At 47.9% G+C, this 15674-nt stretch overlaps 1 long non-coding RNA gene across 1 annotated transcript; it reads right to left on the reverse strand.

The window, feature by feature from the left end:
* Positions 1–8412: 8412 nt before the first annotated feature.
* LOC132415121 (uncharacterized) lies at positions 8413–13482 on the reverse strand. The gene is made up of 2 exons (XR_009517092.1): positions 13288–13482; positions 8413–8721 (listed from the first exon to the last, which is right to left on the reverse strand). It is a non-coding gene; the product is annotated as an uncharacterized lncRNA (long non-coding RNA).
* Between the last annotated feature and the right edge of the window lie 2192 nt (positions 13483–15674).

Below are 15674 nucleotides of genomic sequence, written 5' to 3' on the forward strand. Positions count from 1 at the left end.
CAACAGGACAAACAAAAATAGCAAATAACCAAGGTTTTGCCTAGGCTCTATTAAGAACAAAGTATTGACCTCAATTTGAGGGACTGGAATCCCACCCTGGAGTTTAACAGTGACTCAGAAGAACAAAGCTTCACTTCAACAAAGTTTCACAGGGCACTTACTTTGTCTTGGATGCTGTGCTAGGAAAAGAGTAACAAAGAAGCAGTTTCTGGCTACAAATAGATAAGGACAGTCCTCTCCATCATTTAAACTGAACACTCAAAGTATATTTTATATAAACCATAGGTGTGACTTAAAAAGGAAGAGAGCATAGGAAAGAGATGAAAAGGCCACCCTTTGTGAGGACCCCTAGCTCCTTAGCTGTAGACTTTTTCACTCTTCCTGGAGCCCAGCTCTTAGAAACCTTTGGGCAGATTCTAGCTGCCTCCAGCTGTGTCCAGTCTGTCTGTGCCTTGCCTTTCTGCATTCCCATCATGCCTCTGCAAGTCCCACTGAGCCTTAAATGTCACTGCTGCTCCCCATTCATTCTTCTTGCCACTCCCCAGCAACTCCTGTGGCTAATGCACTTGTGTTCTGCAACAGTGGGCAGGCAGGGTCACCTCTCATCCACGCTGGAAGAGCAGAGAGAAGAGCGTGGAGGTTACACACGCCAGTGTGACTGGTGTCTCTGTCCCCACATGCCTCAGGGCTGCCATGCCTTCATGTCACTGCCATGGGCCAGGGTACAGGGAAGTCAGCTCAGCCCTCTGAGATGTCAAACATGGGGTAGAAATCCGAGCCCTTTCGGACTTTAAACCTATGGCCTGTTATAAAGGAGTAAGGAGCCAGGACCTTCCAGCTAACTTCATTCTTCTGGGTGTGAACTTTGTTTCTGCTTAGCTCAAATCACGTTATACCTTTCTAGGAAAAGATGTCCAGGGATACTGCTACTGCTATGCATAACTGCAAAGATCTGATACTAATCCTCCAAATCCAACAGTAGGAGGCTGGCTAGGAACTGGTAGCTCATAAAAAATGTGAGTGTAAAAAAAAAAAAAAAAAAATGTGAGTGTATGTCTCCTACCCTGGTGGGGCTTTTGATGACTACAACTTAACTATCCACGTGTGGAAATGTGGAGACAAAAACGTAGTGAGTGAAAACTTAGAACACAAAGTATGTAGCTTCACACTGATGGCTATGCACATAAATATTGGCAAGGATCAGAAATGAACACAGGGGATGCAACTAATTAGAGTTTCATGTTTACTGGGTAGTTTCTTTCTGTAAAGTAGAAAATAAAAATTTTAAAGGGATTGATTGATGCCAAAAATATCACAGCAACAAAAGAGAAACCATCTCTATGTAGCGAGGGTGTGTGTGTGGTGTGTTAACGGGTTGGGGTAGGTGTCCTGGGTTCTACCCTATCTAACTGGCCCCCGCCACCGACCCTATCCCGGGTTCAAGGAGACAGACATGACCCATAGAAGGATATGAATTTCTGACAGAGTGATCTAGATAAAAACCTGTTTGCTTATCCTTATGCTGCTGTCCCGCCTTCCCTGCCCCTATCCGTTCCCTGAGACCTCAACTAGACTTGATGGACTTTTTAAATAACCACACATCCTCTCATCCACCATAAGGTACCATCTACCAGGCTAAGGGATTTTTATTTTAAGGTGTTTCTGTTTTTGTTTTTGAGAGAGATGAGTTGTCAATATATTTGTATACACAGCTAAATTAAACCTGAACTTGGCAGTCTCTGGTTGTGTTGTTTGAAGAAGGCCTCTGTACTTCCCTCCAGCCTACATCAATGGCATGTTTTCCACATTAAACAGTGAAGAACTTGCAGACCAGATGGCAGAAATAGAGCTTTACCACATGCGGATGGTCAGACGGCACCCAGTTGACAGATCCTGCCTATGACCGAGGCCCCCCTTCCCTGGTCTTTCTTTTTCCACCTTCAAAATTTTACCCAAAATTTTCTGTAGGAACATCTTCCCATCTTTAATACTGCAACTTTCCTCTCATTTAAATTGAAGCTCAGAGAGCAACTGTATCACCCAACCTTTCTCTGGCATGTCCACCACAGTCTCTAGAAGGGAAACATCCCCCATCTCTGAAGAATACATTGGTGGGGGAATAAACGTTTAGCCATACAGTGGCTCTGTCACCCTCTTGCTGCAAGTCGTGTGAATTTTTCTAGATTTCATTGACTTCCTCCCCTGGGGCACTCTGCAGGAAGTTGGAAAATGTGTGTGGGCTGGTGAACTTTGGTTGGGCAATGTATGTTCTTCAGGGTTCTCAGGGGTTCAGCCCCCAAGGTATTTGATCTTGATTTCTCGGCAATTGTTATGAGCAACTCCTAGAAGAATAAGACACCAGACTATTTTTGCTGAGCATTACTAAAGGTCTTGTTTCCTAAAATATCCCTCAGCATTAAAAAAAAAAAATTCATCAACAGCTGAAATAGCCCAAGTCATAAGAAAACCTGTTCAGAGGGTCCTTTAGCCCAATCATGATTTCAGGTTGCCTCTCCCCTGAGGCTGGTCTCTCTCCATCCAGCTGTGCTTTCTGGGGTTGTCTTATTGGGCTCCTGCCCCAATCATAGAACCCGGGGTACAAATAGATAAGTTACAGCCACACGAAGCCACCGAACAGGCAGGAGATGCACATCTCCTTTGCTTCACATCACTCCTCTGCCTTTGAGAAGGAAGCTCCTCCCAAAGACTAATCTGTCATCCAGGAGCAGATGGCCGGGCCTGGGTGCCCTTCTGCCTGCGGGATGCTGCCTGTGGATCCAGACTCCTTTCCCATTTTCCTGATTCTACAGAGCACTGAGCAGCTTTTCCTACTGAGACCGGCAGATAGCAATAGTTGAGAGCAAGCTGGCCCAGGAATATAGAAGGAAGAGATGTTAAGAAGGTTGCTTTCTAAGAATGTTATCTTGAAAGCTTTCTTTTTTAAAAGGTATTTTTGTCCTGCTGGGTAGAGGGACTGCAAATGAGTCCAATATTACAGCTGTGTCCTCTTCCAGGCAGACTTGAGTTTCTCCATGGCCAGAAACAGCCCCAGAAGCCTTCCTGTGCACCTTGAATGTATGCCATTTTCCCAGGCTGAGCAGGTGACCAGCTGTGGGTGGGGCCATGCACGTCACCCAGCTCCATGGTAGGATGACAGCTTGACACGCAGGAGCCTCATCCCCCAGGGGTCCGCACACAAGGGGCCGAGCAGTGATGCACTTGACAGAAGGCTCGTATTAGCCCAGAGAGTGGGCTAATTCACTCCACCTCCCCCCGGCCCCCCAGTAAAAAGGATTGTTTCTATTTAAACTTCTCCTGATCAAATCTCCATTCCTCTTTCCACAAATTTGGTCTCTGTAGCCAGAGGAACCAGTATCTGAACAAGCATGTAATTACAGTGATTAGTCATGAAACCACCCAGACCTTTGGAAATGCCCGTGACCCTACTTGTCTGTTTGATGCTTCAGCACATCCTAAGCAGAAACATGTAGAAATTTTGTACTTTGACTTCACATGTCCAGATCAAAGTGAGCTCATTTCTCAGGACACTCAATTTTCATTTTCAAAAAAACAAACACAAAAACCAAAAAAGAAAACCCCCCAAAACCAACATGAATTATGGGTTTACCACTGAGATAAGATTAATTATAGGTCATATACTCAAGTGGCAATTGGCACGCTCTATTCAGAGGGAGTCTAGAGTTCCCAGGACACCAAGGATGATAGGAGTTACAGAGTCCTGGTGCCTGTAATGCAGTAAACACTGAACCTGGCCCTCTGCCACGGATTGGCACTAATTCAGCAGACACGTACTGTCTGCCTACTATGTGCTAGGCTCTTGCAGACAAGGCAGGCTCAGTCCTGCCTTCATGAAGTTTATGGTACAAGGCCAAAATATGACTGGTAGGAAAACACCAACATGCAGAACGAGGGAGAGTCTGGTGCTGCTTCCTAGTGCTGCCACACAACCTGTTGTAAACCAAGATTTCCGCTGACTTGACGCGGCATGTTCAGATACCTTGCATTTTTAGCTTCCAAGTTGCCCTTGGGTTTTAAAGGTCTTCCTTTTGTTGCTATTGCACGGCTTCTGTCACAGGACCCTGGATTTTCACTGCTTCTGGCTCATGTCTTCACAGTGCAAAATGGTGGCTTGTATTTGTACCTGTTGAAGGGACCGTTGAGTTCTCTGAGGGTCACAAGCCATGGGACTCCTACTCGCCTTTCAAACAAAATAGAGACTTCATGATCTGAACAGAGAGAGTAGAGAAAATCTTGATTTTTGGACGTAAGGGATAGAAATGAACTCCACTATCACAGCCATCTCCTTATCCAAAGAGTGCCTTGTATGAGACAATTTAATTTTTTGGAGAGGAATTAAATAGGCTATAATCCTCAGGGCCATTTGGGCCAGTTACCATGAGAAAGGAAAAGAGTCTCCATCCAGAACTTTCCCTGGGGGAGGATAGCTTCGAGCTTCTCACCATACAGGGTGTAAAATTTAGAGGATTAGCCATTTGTGCTGGGGTTGAGATCACTCCAGAGGCTGGGCAAAAGTACAAAGGATTATTTATTTTGACTTTAATAAAAAGAAGTGGATCTGGCATAGATAGGCACAAATAGCCCTGCTGTAGTGAACACGAACAGGAAAGCCTAATTACCTTCATTTTTAACAGTCCTTGTGTGTCCACAATCCATGGCTCTCCTGTTGCACAGATCTGCACTGGAATCCCAGACCCATCACTTACTGGCTGTGTGACTTTGGGCAGGTTGCTTAACCTCTCTGAGCTTCACTTTCCCCATGTGTAAAAGCAGACCCTTAAAATTCCTGCTTCCTAAAGGTTGTTGTGGAAATGAAATAAACGTATGACAAACACTTAACTCAGCGTCTAGCACATGGAAAGCATCAATAAATGACAGTGAATTGATGGCCACTAAGCCACCACATGTATGCAACCTATTCTGCTTTTCTACTCCTCACCCCAGTCCAAGAAACTGGGGCCCACAAGGCTAAGTGATTCGTAGCCCACAGCACAAGTGAGCCACTTGAGCCAGAAGCTACAGCCACCATCCCCTTCCATAGGCCCTCACTGGTTCTTGCTTGTTCCTCTCAATCAGTGGCTTGGAGTCACTGGGAAACTTGTAAACAGCAGATTCCTGGGCTGCTCTCTCGGAGATTCTAATAAAGAGATCCAATGCAGTGGGTGCTGCATTGTTAAAAAGTACCCCAGGTTACTAGGGGCAGGTGGGCCACTGAGCATGCCCAGTGCATCGCCACCCTGCCCCTTCGCTCCCTCTAATCATCCTGTATCCTCCAGGCGTGGCTTAAGTTTCTATCCACCCCCGCCACGTAGCTTTCTCTCACCACCCCAGCCCAAGATGATCTCTCTCTACTCATTTGTCATTCCTCACTGATTTTCAAGTATCATTAGTTATCCTTTTATGTCTAGTTGCTTTGCATCCCCCTGGAAGCAGGGGCCATGGCTCATACACTCTGTACTCAAATACTTGCTGACCTGTGTGTGCACTGCACAGCTCCCAGCACAGAGGGTCTATTTCAGGTTTCCCAGGCATGGGACCCAGGGAACCACAGCTGCCATGCTGGCAGGTGTAAGCCTCAGGTGAGGCTCTACTCTTTCTTCCCAATCTCAGGGGGCTGCCCCTCCTCCCTCCTCACCCATTAGGAAGATCTGCATCTCGGGGGCCAAGGGAGGACTGTCAGAACAATAATTTTAATGAACTCTGGATTGGAAAAGACTGACATGTCTAGGATTAAAGAAGAGCCCAGGTTGTGCTTTTAGACTTTGAAACAAGTACCAGCAGGCATGCCCGTCAAAGGTCTGTGTTCCAAACATTCATTTGTGAGTTGTTTGTTTGGAACTTGCAATATATTTTCTACCTACAGAAAGAAATGTCGTAAATGGTGGTTAATTTCCTAATCTAGTTTACAAAATCCTAGTTTAACCATAAAATGCAAAAACACCTAAGATGCAAGCTGTAGAACACAGCATTGTTTATTTATTTATTTATTTTATTTATTTATTTTTTAACATCTTTATTGGGGTATAATTACTTTACAATGGTGTGTTAGTTTCTGCTTTATAACAAAGTGAATCAGTTATACATATACATATGTTCCCATATCTCTTCCCTCTTGCGTCTCCCTCCCTCCCACCCTCCCTATCCCACCCCTCCAGGCTGTCACAAAGCACCGAGCCAATATCCCTGTGCCATGCGGCTGCTTCCCACTAGCTATCTACCTTACTACGTTTGTTAGTGTGTATATGTCCATGACTCTCTCTCGCCCCGTAACAGCTCACCCTTCCCCCTCCCCATAACCTCAAGTCCGTTCTCTAGGAGGTCTGCATCTTTATTCCTGCCTTACCCCTAGGTTCTTCATGACATTTTTTTTTCTTAAATTCCATATATATGTGTTAGCATACATGTTCTTGGATTGGAAGAATCAACATTGTGAAAATGACTCTACTACCCAAAGCAATCTATAGATTCAATGCAATCCCTATCAAACTACCACTGGCATTTTTCACAGAACTAGAACAAAAAATTTTGCAATTTGTATGGAAACACAAAAGACCCCGAATAGCCAAAGCAATCTTGAGAACAAAAAAAGGAACTGGAGGAATCAGGCTCCCTGACTTCAGACTATACTACAAAGCTACAGTTATCAAGACAGTATGGTACTGGCACAAAAACAGAAAGATAGATCAATGGAACAGGATAGAAAGCCCAGAGATAAACCCATGCACATATGGACACAGCATTGTTAAGTACTACAAAAGGGGGTGGGAGGTGACAAACTGATTAGAAGTTGTTTATTTGAACATTCTTCCTGGTTCCTGAGGAGAACTAAATTTAAGGAGAGAAGGATGAGGTAGAGAAGCTTGTGTATAGAATCTGTGGAGGTGCCTTTAGAAGTTGAGGACACAGATCCCTTATTACATTTAACTACACAATTGACAACTTTTTGCAGAAAACAAAACTGCCTTCACTCTGTTTCAACATGGACAAGGCCAGGAAAGAGGCTTGGGAAACTCGAACAGGTGATGTGTTAGATTAGGCGGAATGAGGAGTACCGGGCTTCCTTTGTGGCACAGTCGTTAAGAATCTGCCTGCCAATGCAGGGGACAAGGGTTTGAAACCTGGTCTGGGAACATCCCACATGCCGCGGAGCAGCTACGTCCGTGTGCCACAACTACTGAGCCTGCGCTCTAGAGCCCGCGAGCCACAACTACTAAAGCCTGCACACCTAGAACCTGTAACAGGAGAAGCTCTGCAACAGGAGAAGCCACCGCAATGAGAAGCCCGCGCACCACAACGAAGAGTAGCCCCTGCTCGCCACAACTAGAGAAAGCCCGCACAGCAACGAAGACCCAACACAGCCAAAAAATAAATTTAAAAAATAATCATTAAAAAAAGTTAGTTTCCTTTAAAAAAAAAAGAAGAAAAAAAAGAACAAGGAGTATCACTTACACCTTCTAAATACTTTTATTGTTATAATGCAATTTATGCAATAAATAGAAATCAAGATTTAAAAAAACATGGGAGCACTTCCAAACACAGATTTTTCTTTTCCTTAACACAGGTATATTACTAAGACTACTTTTGTGTGAAAGACATGATTAGACCCACAAAGAAAGCCGAGAGAGGGAGAGACAGGAGAGAGAGAAAACCAGCCCCAGGGAGAGGGTGTTATGAAATGAGGGCAGATTTACCTGTGGCAGCTGGTAGAAGAGAGAAGGGGAGGAGAAAGGGATTCGAAGTGGAATTAGATACAATGTGAGTGAAGAGGAAAGGAAGGGGGAACCGGGCCCATTTCTCTGGGTGGGGCAGGGAGGGGGAGAACTACATGAGGAGAGAGATGGGGTCCAGCAGCAGAGCAGGGCGGGGGATGGGGGCCGCCTCTGCAGCCACAAGCTGTTTGTGACTTGGGTAACGTTGCTCAAAGGTGCCTATGCTCTTAGGTCAAGTTCTGAAATGTGCTTTACAATGTGTCATACACACATGGTTCGGGAACATTCATGAAAAATCAGTTCATCATTACACAGAATTGATCTAGTTCTCAGATGCACTGACATGAGGGCAAGAGGTAATTTACCATCCCTAGGATCTGATGGTCTCAAAAAGTAACCCTCTGAGGGCTTCCCTGGTGGCGCAGTGGTTGAGAGTCTGCCTGCCAATGCAGGCGACATGGGTTCGAGCCCTGGTCTGGGAAGATCCCACATGCCACGGAGCAACGAGGCCCGTGGGCCACAGCTGCTGAGCCTGCGTGTCTGGAGCCTGTGCTCCGCAACAAGAGAGGCCGCGATAGTGAGAGGCCCGTGCACCGCGATAAAGAGTGGCCCCTGCTCTCTGCAACTAGAGAAAGTCCTTGCACAGAAACGAAGACCCAACACAGCCAAAAATAAATAAATTCATTAAAAAAAAAAAAAAAGTAACCCTCTGAGCTAAAACGGACATCACTGAGATAGTGAGGAAATCTGAATATGGGCTGTATATTTTATAAAATATTTTATCAGGGCTTCCCTGGTGGCGCAGTGGTTGAGAGTCCGCCTGCCGATGCAGGGGACACGGGTTCGTGCCCCGGTCCGGGAAGATCCCACATGCTGCGGAGCGGCTGGGCCCGTGAGCCATGACCGCTGAGCCTGTGCGCCCGGAGCCTGTGCTCTGCAACGGGAAAGGCCACAACAGTGAGAGACCCGCGTACTGCAAAAAAAAAAAAAAAAAAAAATTTATCAATGTTAAGTTTTCCAAATGTGATAATTATGGGGCTCTGGTTATGTAGGAGGATGTCCTTGTTCTTAGGAGACACGAGCTAAAGTATCCAGGGGTGAAGTATTTGGATATCTGCAAATTCTCACAGGTTCAACAACAAAATTATATATATGTACATATATATAGTATAATTATTACATTAGTTATATCATATTATACATAATGTATCAAGTTATATATATGTTAACATGTGTAAAAATTAGATATGTGTCTAATTAGAGAGAAAGCTCAGGCCCAAATGTGGCAAAATGTTAACAACTGGTGAAGGTTCACTGGGTCACTTCGCCAACTTTTCAGTTGAAATATTTCAAAATTAAAAACTGGGAGGAGATGGGATCGGGTGCATTCCGGGTGGTATGGTCGAGGGGTGGAATAGGGAGGGTGGGAGGGAGACACAAGAGGGAGGAGATATGGGGTTATATGTATATATATAGCGATTCACATTGTTACACAGCAGAAACTAATACAACATTGTGAAGCAATTATACTCCAATAAAGATGTTAAAAAAAACAAAAAAACTTAAGATTACCAGGGGGTAAAGGAGGGAGGGATAAATTGGGAGCTTGGGATTGACATATACACACTACTATATATAAAAGACATAACTAATAAGGACCTACGGTAGAGCACAGGGAACTCTACTCAATACTCTGTAATGGCCTACATGGGAAAAGAATCTAAAAAAAAAAGACTGGATATATATGTATGTATAACTGATTCACTTTGCTGTACACCTGAAACTAACACAACATTGTAAGTCAACTATACTCCAATAAAAATTTTCTTTAAATCATAAAACAAAAAAATTGGGGGGAGAAAAATAATTCTAGCCCTCAGACGAGCTGGGAAACTTCCAGTCAGTCAAACCTCCCTGCTGCCTGGAATAGCATATCTCCTCTCTCTCCGTCTCTTCCCTCCCCTTTCCTTCCTGCCCCAGCTCCTCTCCTCTGAAACAAGGGAGCGAGCCAGCTAATTTAGCGTTTAAAACAACACACCCAGCGGAGAGAAAAAAACAGATGCGCAGGAGACTCAAGTTCGAGGCCTGGCCTGGAACTCGGGGCTGTGGGCGAACTTCAACGAGCCACGGAGGACTCTGACCGGCTCTCCGGAGAGGCCCCTTCCAGCTCTGCCCTTCCCTAATTCTAGGGAATCCCTTAGTTAGAGGGAAAAAAAATCAGTTTATCTTCTTTTCGTGCAGCAGCTCCATAGCAAAGGAAATACCATCTTCTTTTTCCTTGAATATGCCCCGAAAGACCACACGACAACACGAGAAGGGAAAGGCCCACTGACTGGCTCCCTCTCACTGAGCCCACCTACCAGGCTCCAGCTCTGGATTTGCCCAGGGCACACAGGTGGCTCTCCTGCATATGCCACCGGCCTCGTCACAGATCCTACCTCTTCCCTTTCTACCTCAAATAATGACACGAAGAACTGGACCTCAGGATTCCAGGAGACCTTCCAGTGCCAGACCCCAGGCACTGGCAAGTGGCATGGGGACCCTGGCAGTCGAGCTGGCCCTGGGACACCACCTCCGTGTCTCCACGTCGCTGGGGCTCATCCCTCACTTTGCAGTCCAGGAGTTTTGGGGGTTAATGGAGAGCTATCCTGTCCTGGCTTTTAGAAAGCCTAGGGCTTACAGTACCCCCTGTCAAGTGCCCTTGGTCCCGGGCTGGGGTGGCAGCAAGGGAGCTGCTGCCAGGTTCCAGGGGAGCCAAAGGAAAGAGGAAAATAAGGCAGCCGGACTGCCTCTGCTTGCACAGGCCTTATCTCCACTCGTTTCATCACCCCATTAGACACCCGGCTGGCAAAACACTTGGTTTACAAAAATGTTGACGTTCAGTAAGTGAGCCTTCATCTTCCCAGGTGCTGACAGCTGACAAAGGTCAGGCAGGAGGAAGTGCCCCGTGCACAGAGCCTTTACTCAGAGATCATTCCTGCATGTGGACCCACGTCAGTTCGCTGAGCTCTGCCTAGAAATGGGGGGCTGTGCTGGCCGACGTTGGGTCTCATGCCCACCCTAGAAAAGCAGGTCACCCTCTGACCAGGGGAAGTCATTTATGCCAGGGTTCTTTAAAATGCTAAGTTTCATCTATTTTCCACCTGGGTCTATTTTCCATCTTTCCCTCCTAGAAAGATGGCAGTTCCCTTTCCTTAGGGCGCTATTTGGCCCGGTTAAACCCAGAAATGGGATTCCCCACAGGAGCAGGTGAGTCGGTATCACTTGCCGGAGGAACAGAGAAACGGGATGCTTTATCAGACCTTTGACTCCACTCCCAAGCCTGTCCTGTGGAACACCACCAACCTCAGTGGAGTGCAGCCCACTGGCAACAGCTCAGTGACTGCAAAGCAAACCAGCCCAGCCCAAATCTCTACCATCTGGGGGCCGTTTCTCCTGCCCCACACCCTGGGCAGTTTGCAAAGGGGATTCGAGGAGTCTAGGAACTCAGGCCCCTGTCAGCTGGACAGGGTTGAGGTGCAGGACTTAACTTGTGCATGTCAGTGCGCAAAGCCCCTGCCTTAGAGGGAAAGCCGGGGGTCCTCAGAGGACCCTAATCTGATGGAAACATCTGGGTAGAGAGTCCTGGCCCCCAGGCATTTTGCACCATCACTTCAACTCGTGTTTGCTTAAAGCAGAGAGGCTAGGCTCACAGTCACAGAGTGAGTGGAGGGGACGCGGACATCCTGTTAGGCAGGGCCCCCCACCCCTCGCTTAGAGCTGAGGACCTCGAGACCCAGAGGAGCTGATCTGTGACGGGGAATAATTAAGGTCTGAGGTACCTTCTTAAACTGACAGAAACATGACTGCATAATTTTCCCTTTGGCCATCCAAGCATCTTTAAAAAGTCAAGTCATGACCATATCCTGTTGATTCATTAAAGCCAAATTAAAATTAAACTTCTTCAGGCAACCCTGCCTTTGTTCCCCCGAATTATACCATTCGAGGAGTAGGAAGGAGAAGAACTGCCATTTACTGGCTTCATGTCTGGAATTACCTGCATTTCTCTTTGGAGGGGGACACATCCAGGATGTTTTTGCAAGCCTGCCATAAGAGACAACACCCTCCAGCCAGCACCCCATTCCACGGTCACCTCACCCATTTGTGACTCTTTGACATGCCTCTCCGAGTTTCATCAAAATGCTCAGACAACTCTAAGAATTCCCCAAAGAGGAATTTCTGAGGTTTTGCTGATTCCATTAAAACTGCAATGTTACTCCGTCCCCACCGCCCACCCCTAGTATAAATATTTTTAAGCAAGGAGACAAAAGAGATGGGTTTGAATATCTGTGCTGGTGTCACAACTCTGAAATGTCCTAGATGGATCACCCGAGCGTTGAGGGGACTTTTGATTAATTGTGAAGCAGTTGCAAGTAACCTGCTCTTACTCAGGTTCAGTGAAAAAAAAGGAAAACCCGTGCCCAAAACAGCTTGCACAAACCCCATAAGAACCTGCATCTCATCCACGCTGGAAGCGGCCACCCCAACCCGAGTCTGTGGTAGGAAAATCTGAACCTTTGAGCACCAGTGGCTTCACACAAAAGCGAGCAATGGGACAGAGTCAAAGCTGTGTGTTTCCCTCCACTCCCCAAACCCAAACGGCCATGTGCCATGGCGCCCTCCACTTCATTGAACACAAATCCCAACGTTGTTTACTTAGACATTTTTCCTGTGTAACTGAAGGCAAAACACATTAAATATTTGAGCTCTTCTTACTCTGATGAGAGCTAGCAGGCTCATAAATAATCCATTGACCTGGTTCATTTTTCTGGACAAAATTGATCATAAAAATACATACACACAAGCCTTTGTAATGTCTGACTCTTAGAAATTCCACCCCTCTGAAATTCTTTAGAACCCCAACTGAAAAAGAAATTCATTATGCAGAAGACCCAGGGCAAAAAGAAATGTTTCTTAGTGTTCTTTAGCTCCAGAGATCCTTTTCAAAAGCAAATTTGAATATACACATTTTTCAAGCAACTGATGGTTACACACTTCAACCATGTAAAACAGCTCGCTGGAGTTTTGGCTTTCACATAAATTCTGAATGACTGAGCATGCATCGGCTCTGCCAGGGAAAACTACCCAAGGGCACGGAGACTCGTCCCACTTATGTGTCATTCAGAGATTTCTCTAGATATTTGGGCATTTGCATCCACCAGGACTCTCCCCCAAGAGATGCCTGCACACAGCCCCCTGCACGCGATGGCCGTCAGTGAAGAGCAAACAGAAGCCATGGGTTGAAAGTAAAGCAACTTTTCCTCCCGACCGCAGGACCGTCCTGAAGGGCTTTCCTGGGCTACTGGGCCACCCGAAGCCGGGCAGCCGGGGACGAAGGAGCGCTCCGAGCCGGTCGCCCGCCCGCGTCCCCTTGTCCCCGCTGCCGATTCCGCGCGCGCCCACCCTGCCCAGAGCCCCCGCGCCGGTGCCCGGAGAGGCCGGGCGGGATGAAGTTCGGGAGAGAAGTGGGCATTAAAAGCCGGGAGGAAAGCGGACCCACCTGCCGAGAGTCCGCGGAGGCCGGTCCGGAGCTTCCGAGGCGGGCGACCCTCGCGCCCTCGAGGCACCGGGGCGTCGCTGCTTGTGCCGACGCCGACGCCCGCGCGGCCGTATTTGTACTCTCGGCCCCTCACATGGTCTGATCTCTAGATATCCGCCGCCAAAGAGCTCTTAAAGAATTTGTGCGTCACTTTTGAGCTGCAGAAACTTTACGTTTCCCCGCGGCTGCGGCTCTGCGTTCCTCCTGGGGAGGGGGAAGGATAGGGGATGGGGGGGTGGGCGCGCTCACCGGGGAGGGGCAGCTGGGGGTGGGAGTGGAGAGGGAGCCGGGGCCCGGGGAGGTGAAGGACCCCTTCCCCGCAACACACACACTGACACACACACACACACGCACACTCGCACACACGCTCCCCGGAAGGGGCAGCGCCCTGGGAAGAGAGGGAGCCGGGGGCGGTGAGGGGCGGGCAGCAGGCCGAGAGGAGCTAAGAATCCTGACCCTCGTGTTCGTTAAGCTTGCGGGGGAGGAGCTGCTCCACAACCCACAGGTGTAGTTCCTCCCCCAGCAAATTGCTCCCAAATGTTTATTTAGTTTTCGGCTCAATGTCACTTTCTCAGAAGGATCGCTCTTGACCACTGACACCCCCCCATCACCCTCACCCCGCATCCTGCCCTATTTTCCTTCCTGGGACTTAGCCCCTGGCTCTCCGTCCGGCTCCACCGCTGGGAGGTGAGCGCAGCCAGAAGGGACCTTGTTTAACTCCTCGCCCTCCCCGGTGCCTCCAATAAAGCCTAGCCTAATGACTCACAGTAAATACTTGCAGAAGGAATGAATGAATGAAGAATTCTTTCCCATTTTGTTAACCAGCTACAGTTAAAAGCAATATCAGAACAGTGGGTGGTGATCTGGAAAACGTAGCATATGCCGGTGGTGTTGGGCGAGTGGCTGAATTGTTAACAATATTTTAATTATCTGAAGAGGGTCAATGGAGCCTATTGTGTTGAACCATGTGAATACATTGCTTCGATAATTTTTTTGAAAATTAAGTTTAAAAGGGAACTTAATGTCATTATATTTTCAGTAAAATTATTTTTTACATTTGAAAAGAACAGCTGCAGTACTTGCTCTGTGATGTCCCTGAAGCTGAGATGGGAGGGTGAGGGCTGACCCACCTACTTTTCCCTAGAGGAGGCCAGGGTCCCAGCCAAGTAGAAGGCAGAACAGAAACAACAATTGCAAGTTTGCAGCCCCTGTACTTGGACGGAACGGAACCCAGAAAGCTGAGCTGGCAGCCAGCTGAGTTGAGCTGGAGTCTGCAGGGACTGAGTTGGAACAACTCCGTTCCCGGGCGTGGGCGGTGCCCCAACCTGGGAGGAATCAGTGTGAGGTTTTGGCGCCACCTAGACGTCAGGGTGGCGATTGCAAGGAAAGCGGGACGGGCTTCATAGAGCACCGGGCTGCTCTGGTGAGCTCGCTGGCGATTCCCCGGGCAATCTTGGGCATTTCACCCCGTGGCCAAATCCCGGGATGACAGGGTCCACATTAGGCAGCGCCTCCCTTCAGATGAACACAATGTGTGAGCACTGTGTGAACAGGAACTACGCAAGTGTAAGGTGTGGTTCTGAGGAGGGGACTGGGGGCAGTGGGTGACTCCAGCCCTTGGCTAAGGCTCTTGTCTCTCCACCCAGTCTGTCCTCCACGTTGGGTCAACGTGACTTCTTTTTTTAAGATTTTTTTTTTTGATGTGGACCATTTTTAAAGTCTTTATTGAACTTCTTACAATATTGCTTCTGTTTTATGTTTTGGTTTTTTGGCGACGCAGCATGTGGGATCTTAGCTCCCCGGCCAGGGATCGAACCCACACCCCCTGCAGTGGAAGGCGAAGTCTTAACCACTGGACCGCCAGGGAAGCCCCCTCAACATGACTTTTTAACACCATTCCAGAGTCTCACGAACTTGTTGAACACTCCTGGCCTCCTTTCAAGGACCTAATACCCATTCCTGCCCAGCCACCCCGGCCCCTCTCAGAACTGCTGTTTTTGCAGGGGGGGGGGGAGGGGGGCGGTGCTGGCCTAGAGAGTGGGACTCCCGAAGACCTGGGTTAAATTCCAGCTCTGCCCCTGTGCTGTCCGTGGGGGTTTGTTCCCACACAAGGTGAATCCCTTCATCTCAGCCAGTGCAGCCTTCAGCTCCTTTGTGTATAAAATAGGGATCACAAGGATGGTGGGCACCTCCTAGCCGCAGGGAGGGAAGGGGCTGGTGTGTGCAGTAACACCAGGGCCCTCTCCGCCCAGGGAGACCCCACCCTCCCTCCCTCCTCGGCCTTGGACCACCCCAGGCCAGTCTTCTCCCCACTCGCTCCCTGGCTGAGGGGTGGTATCAGAAAAAGA

This window comes from Delphinus delphis, chromosome 19 (assembly GCF_949987515.2).
Source record: "Delphinus delphis chromosome 19, mDelDel1.2, whole genome shotgun sequence".
In the NCBI taxonomy this organism is placed as follows: Eukaryota; Metazoa; Chordata; class Mammalia; order Artiodactyla; family Delphinidae; genus Delphinus; species Delphinus delphis.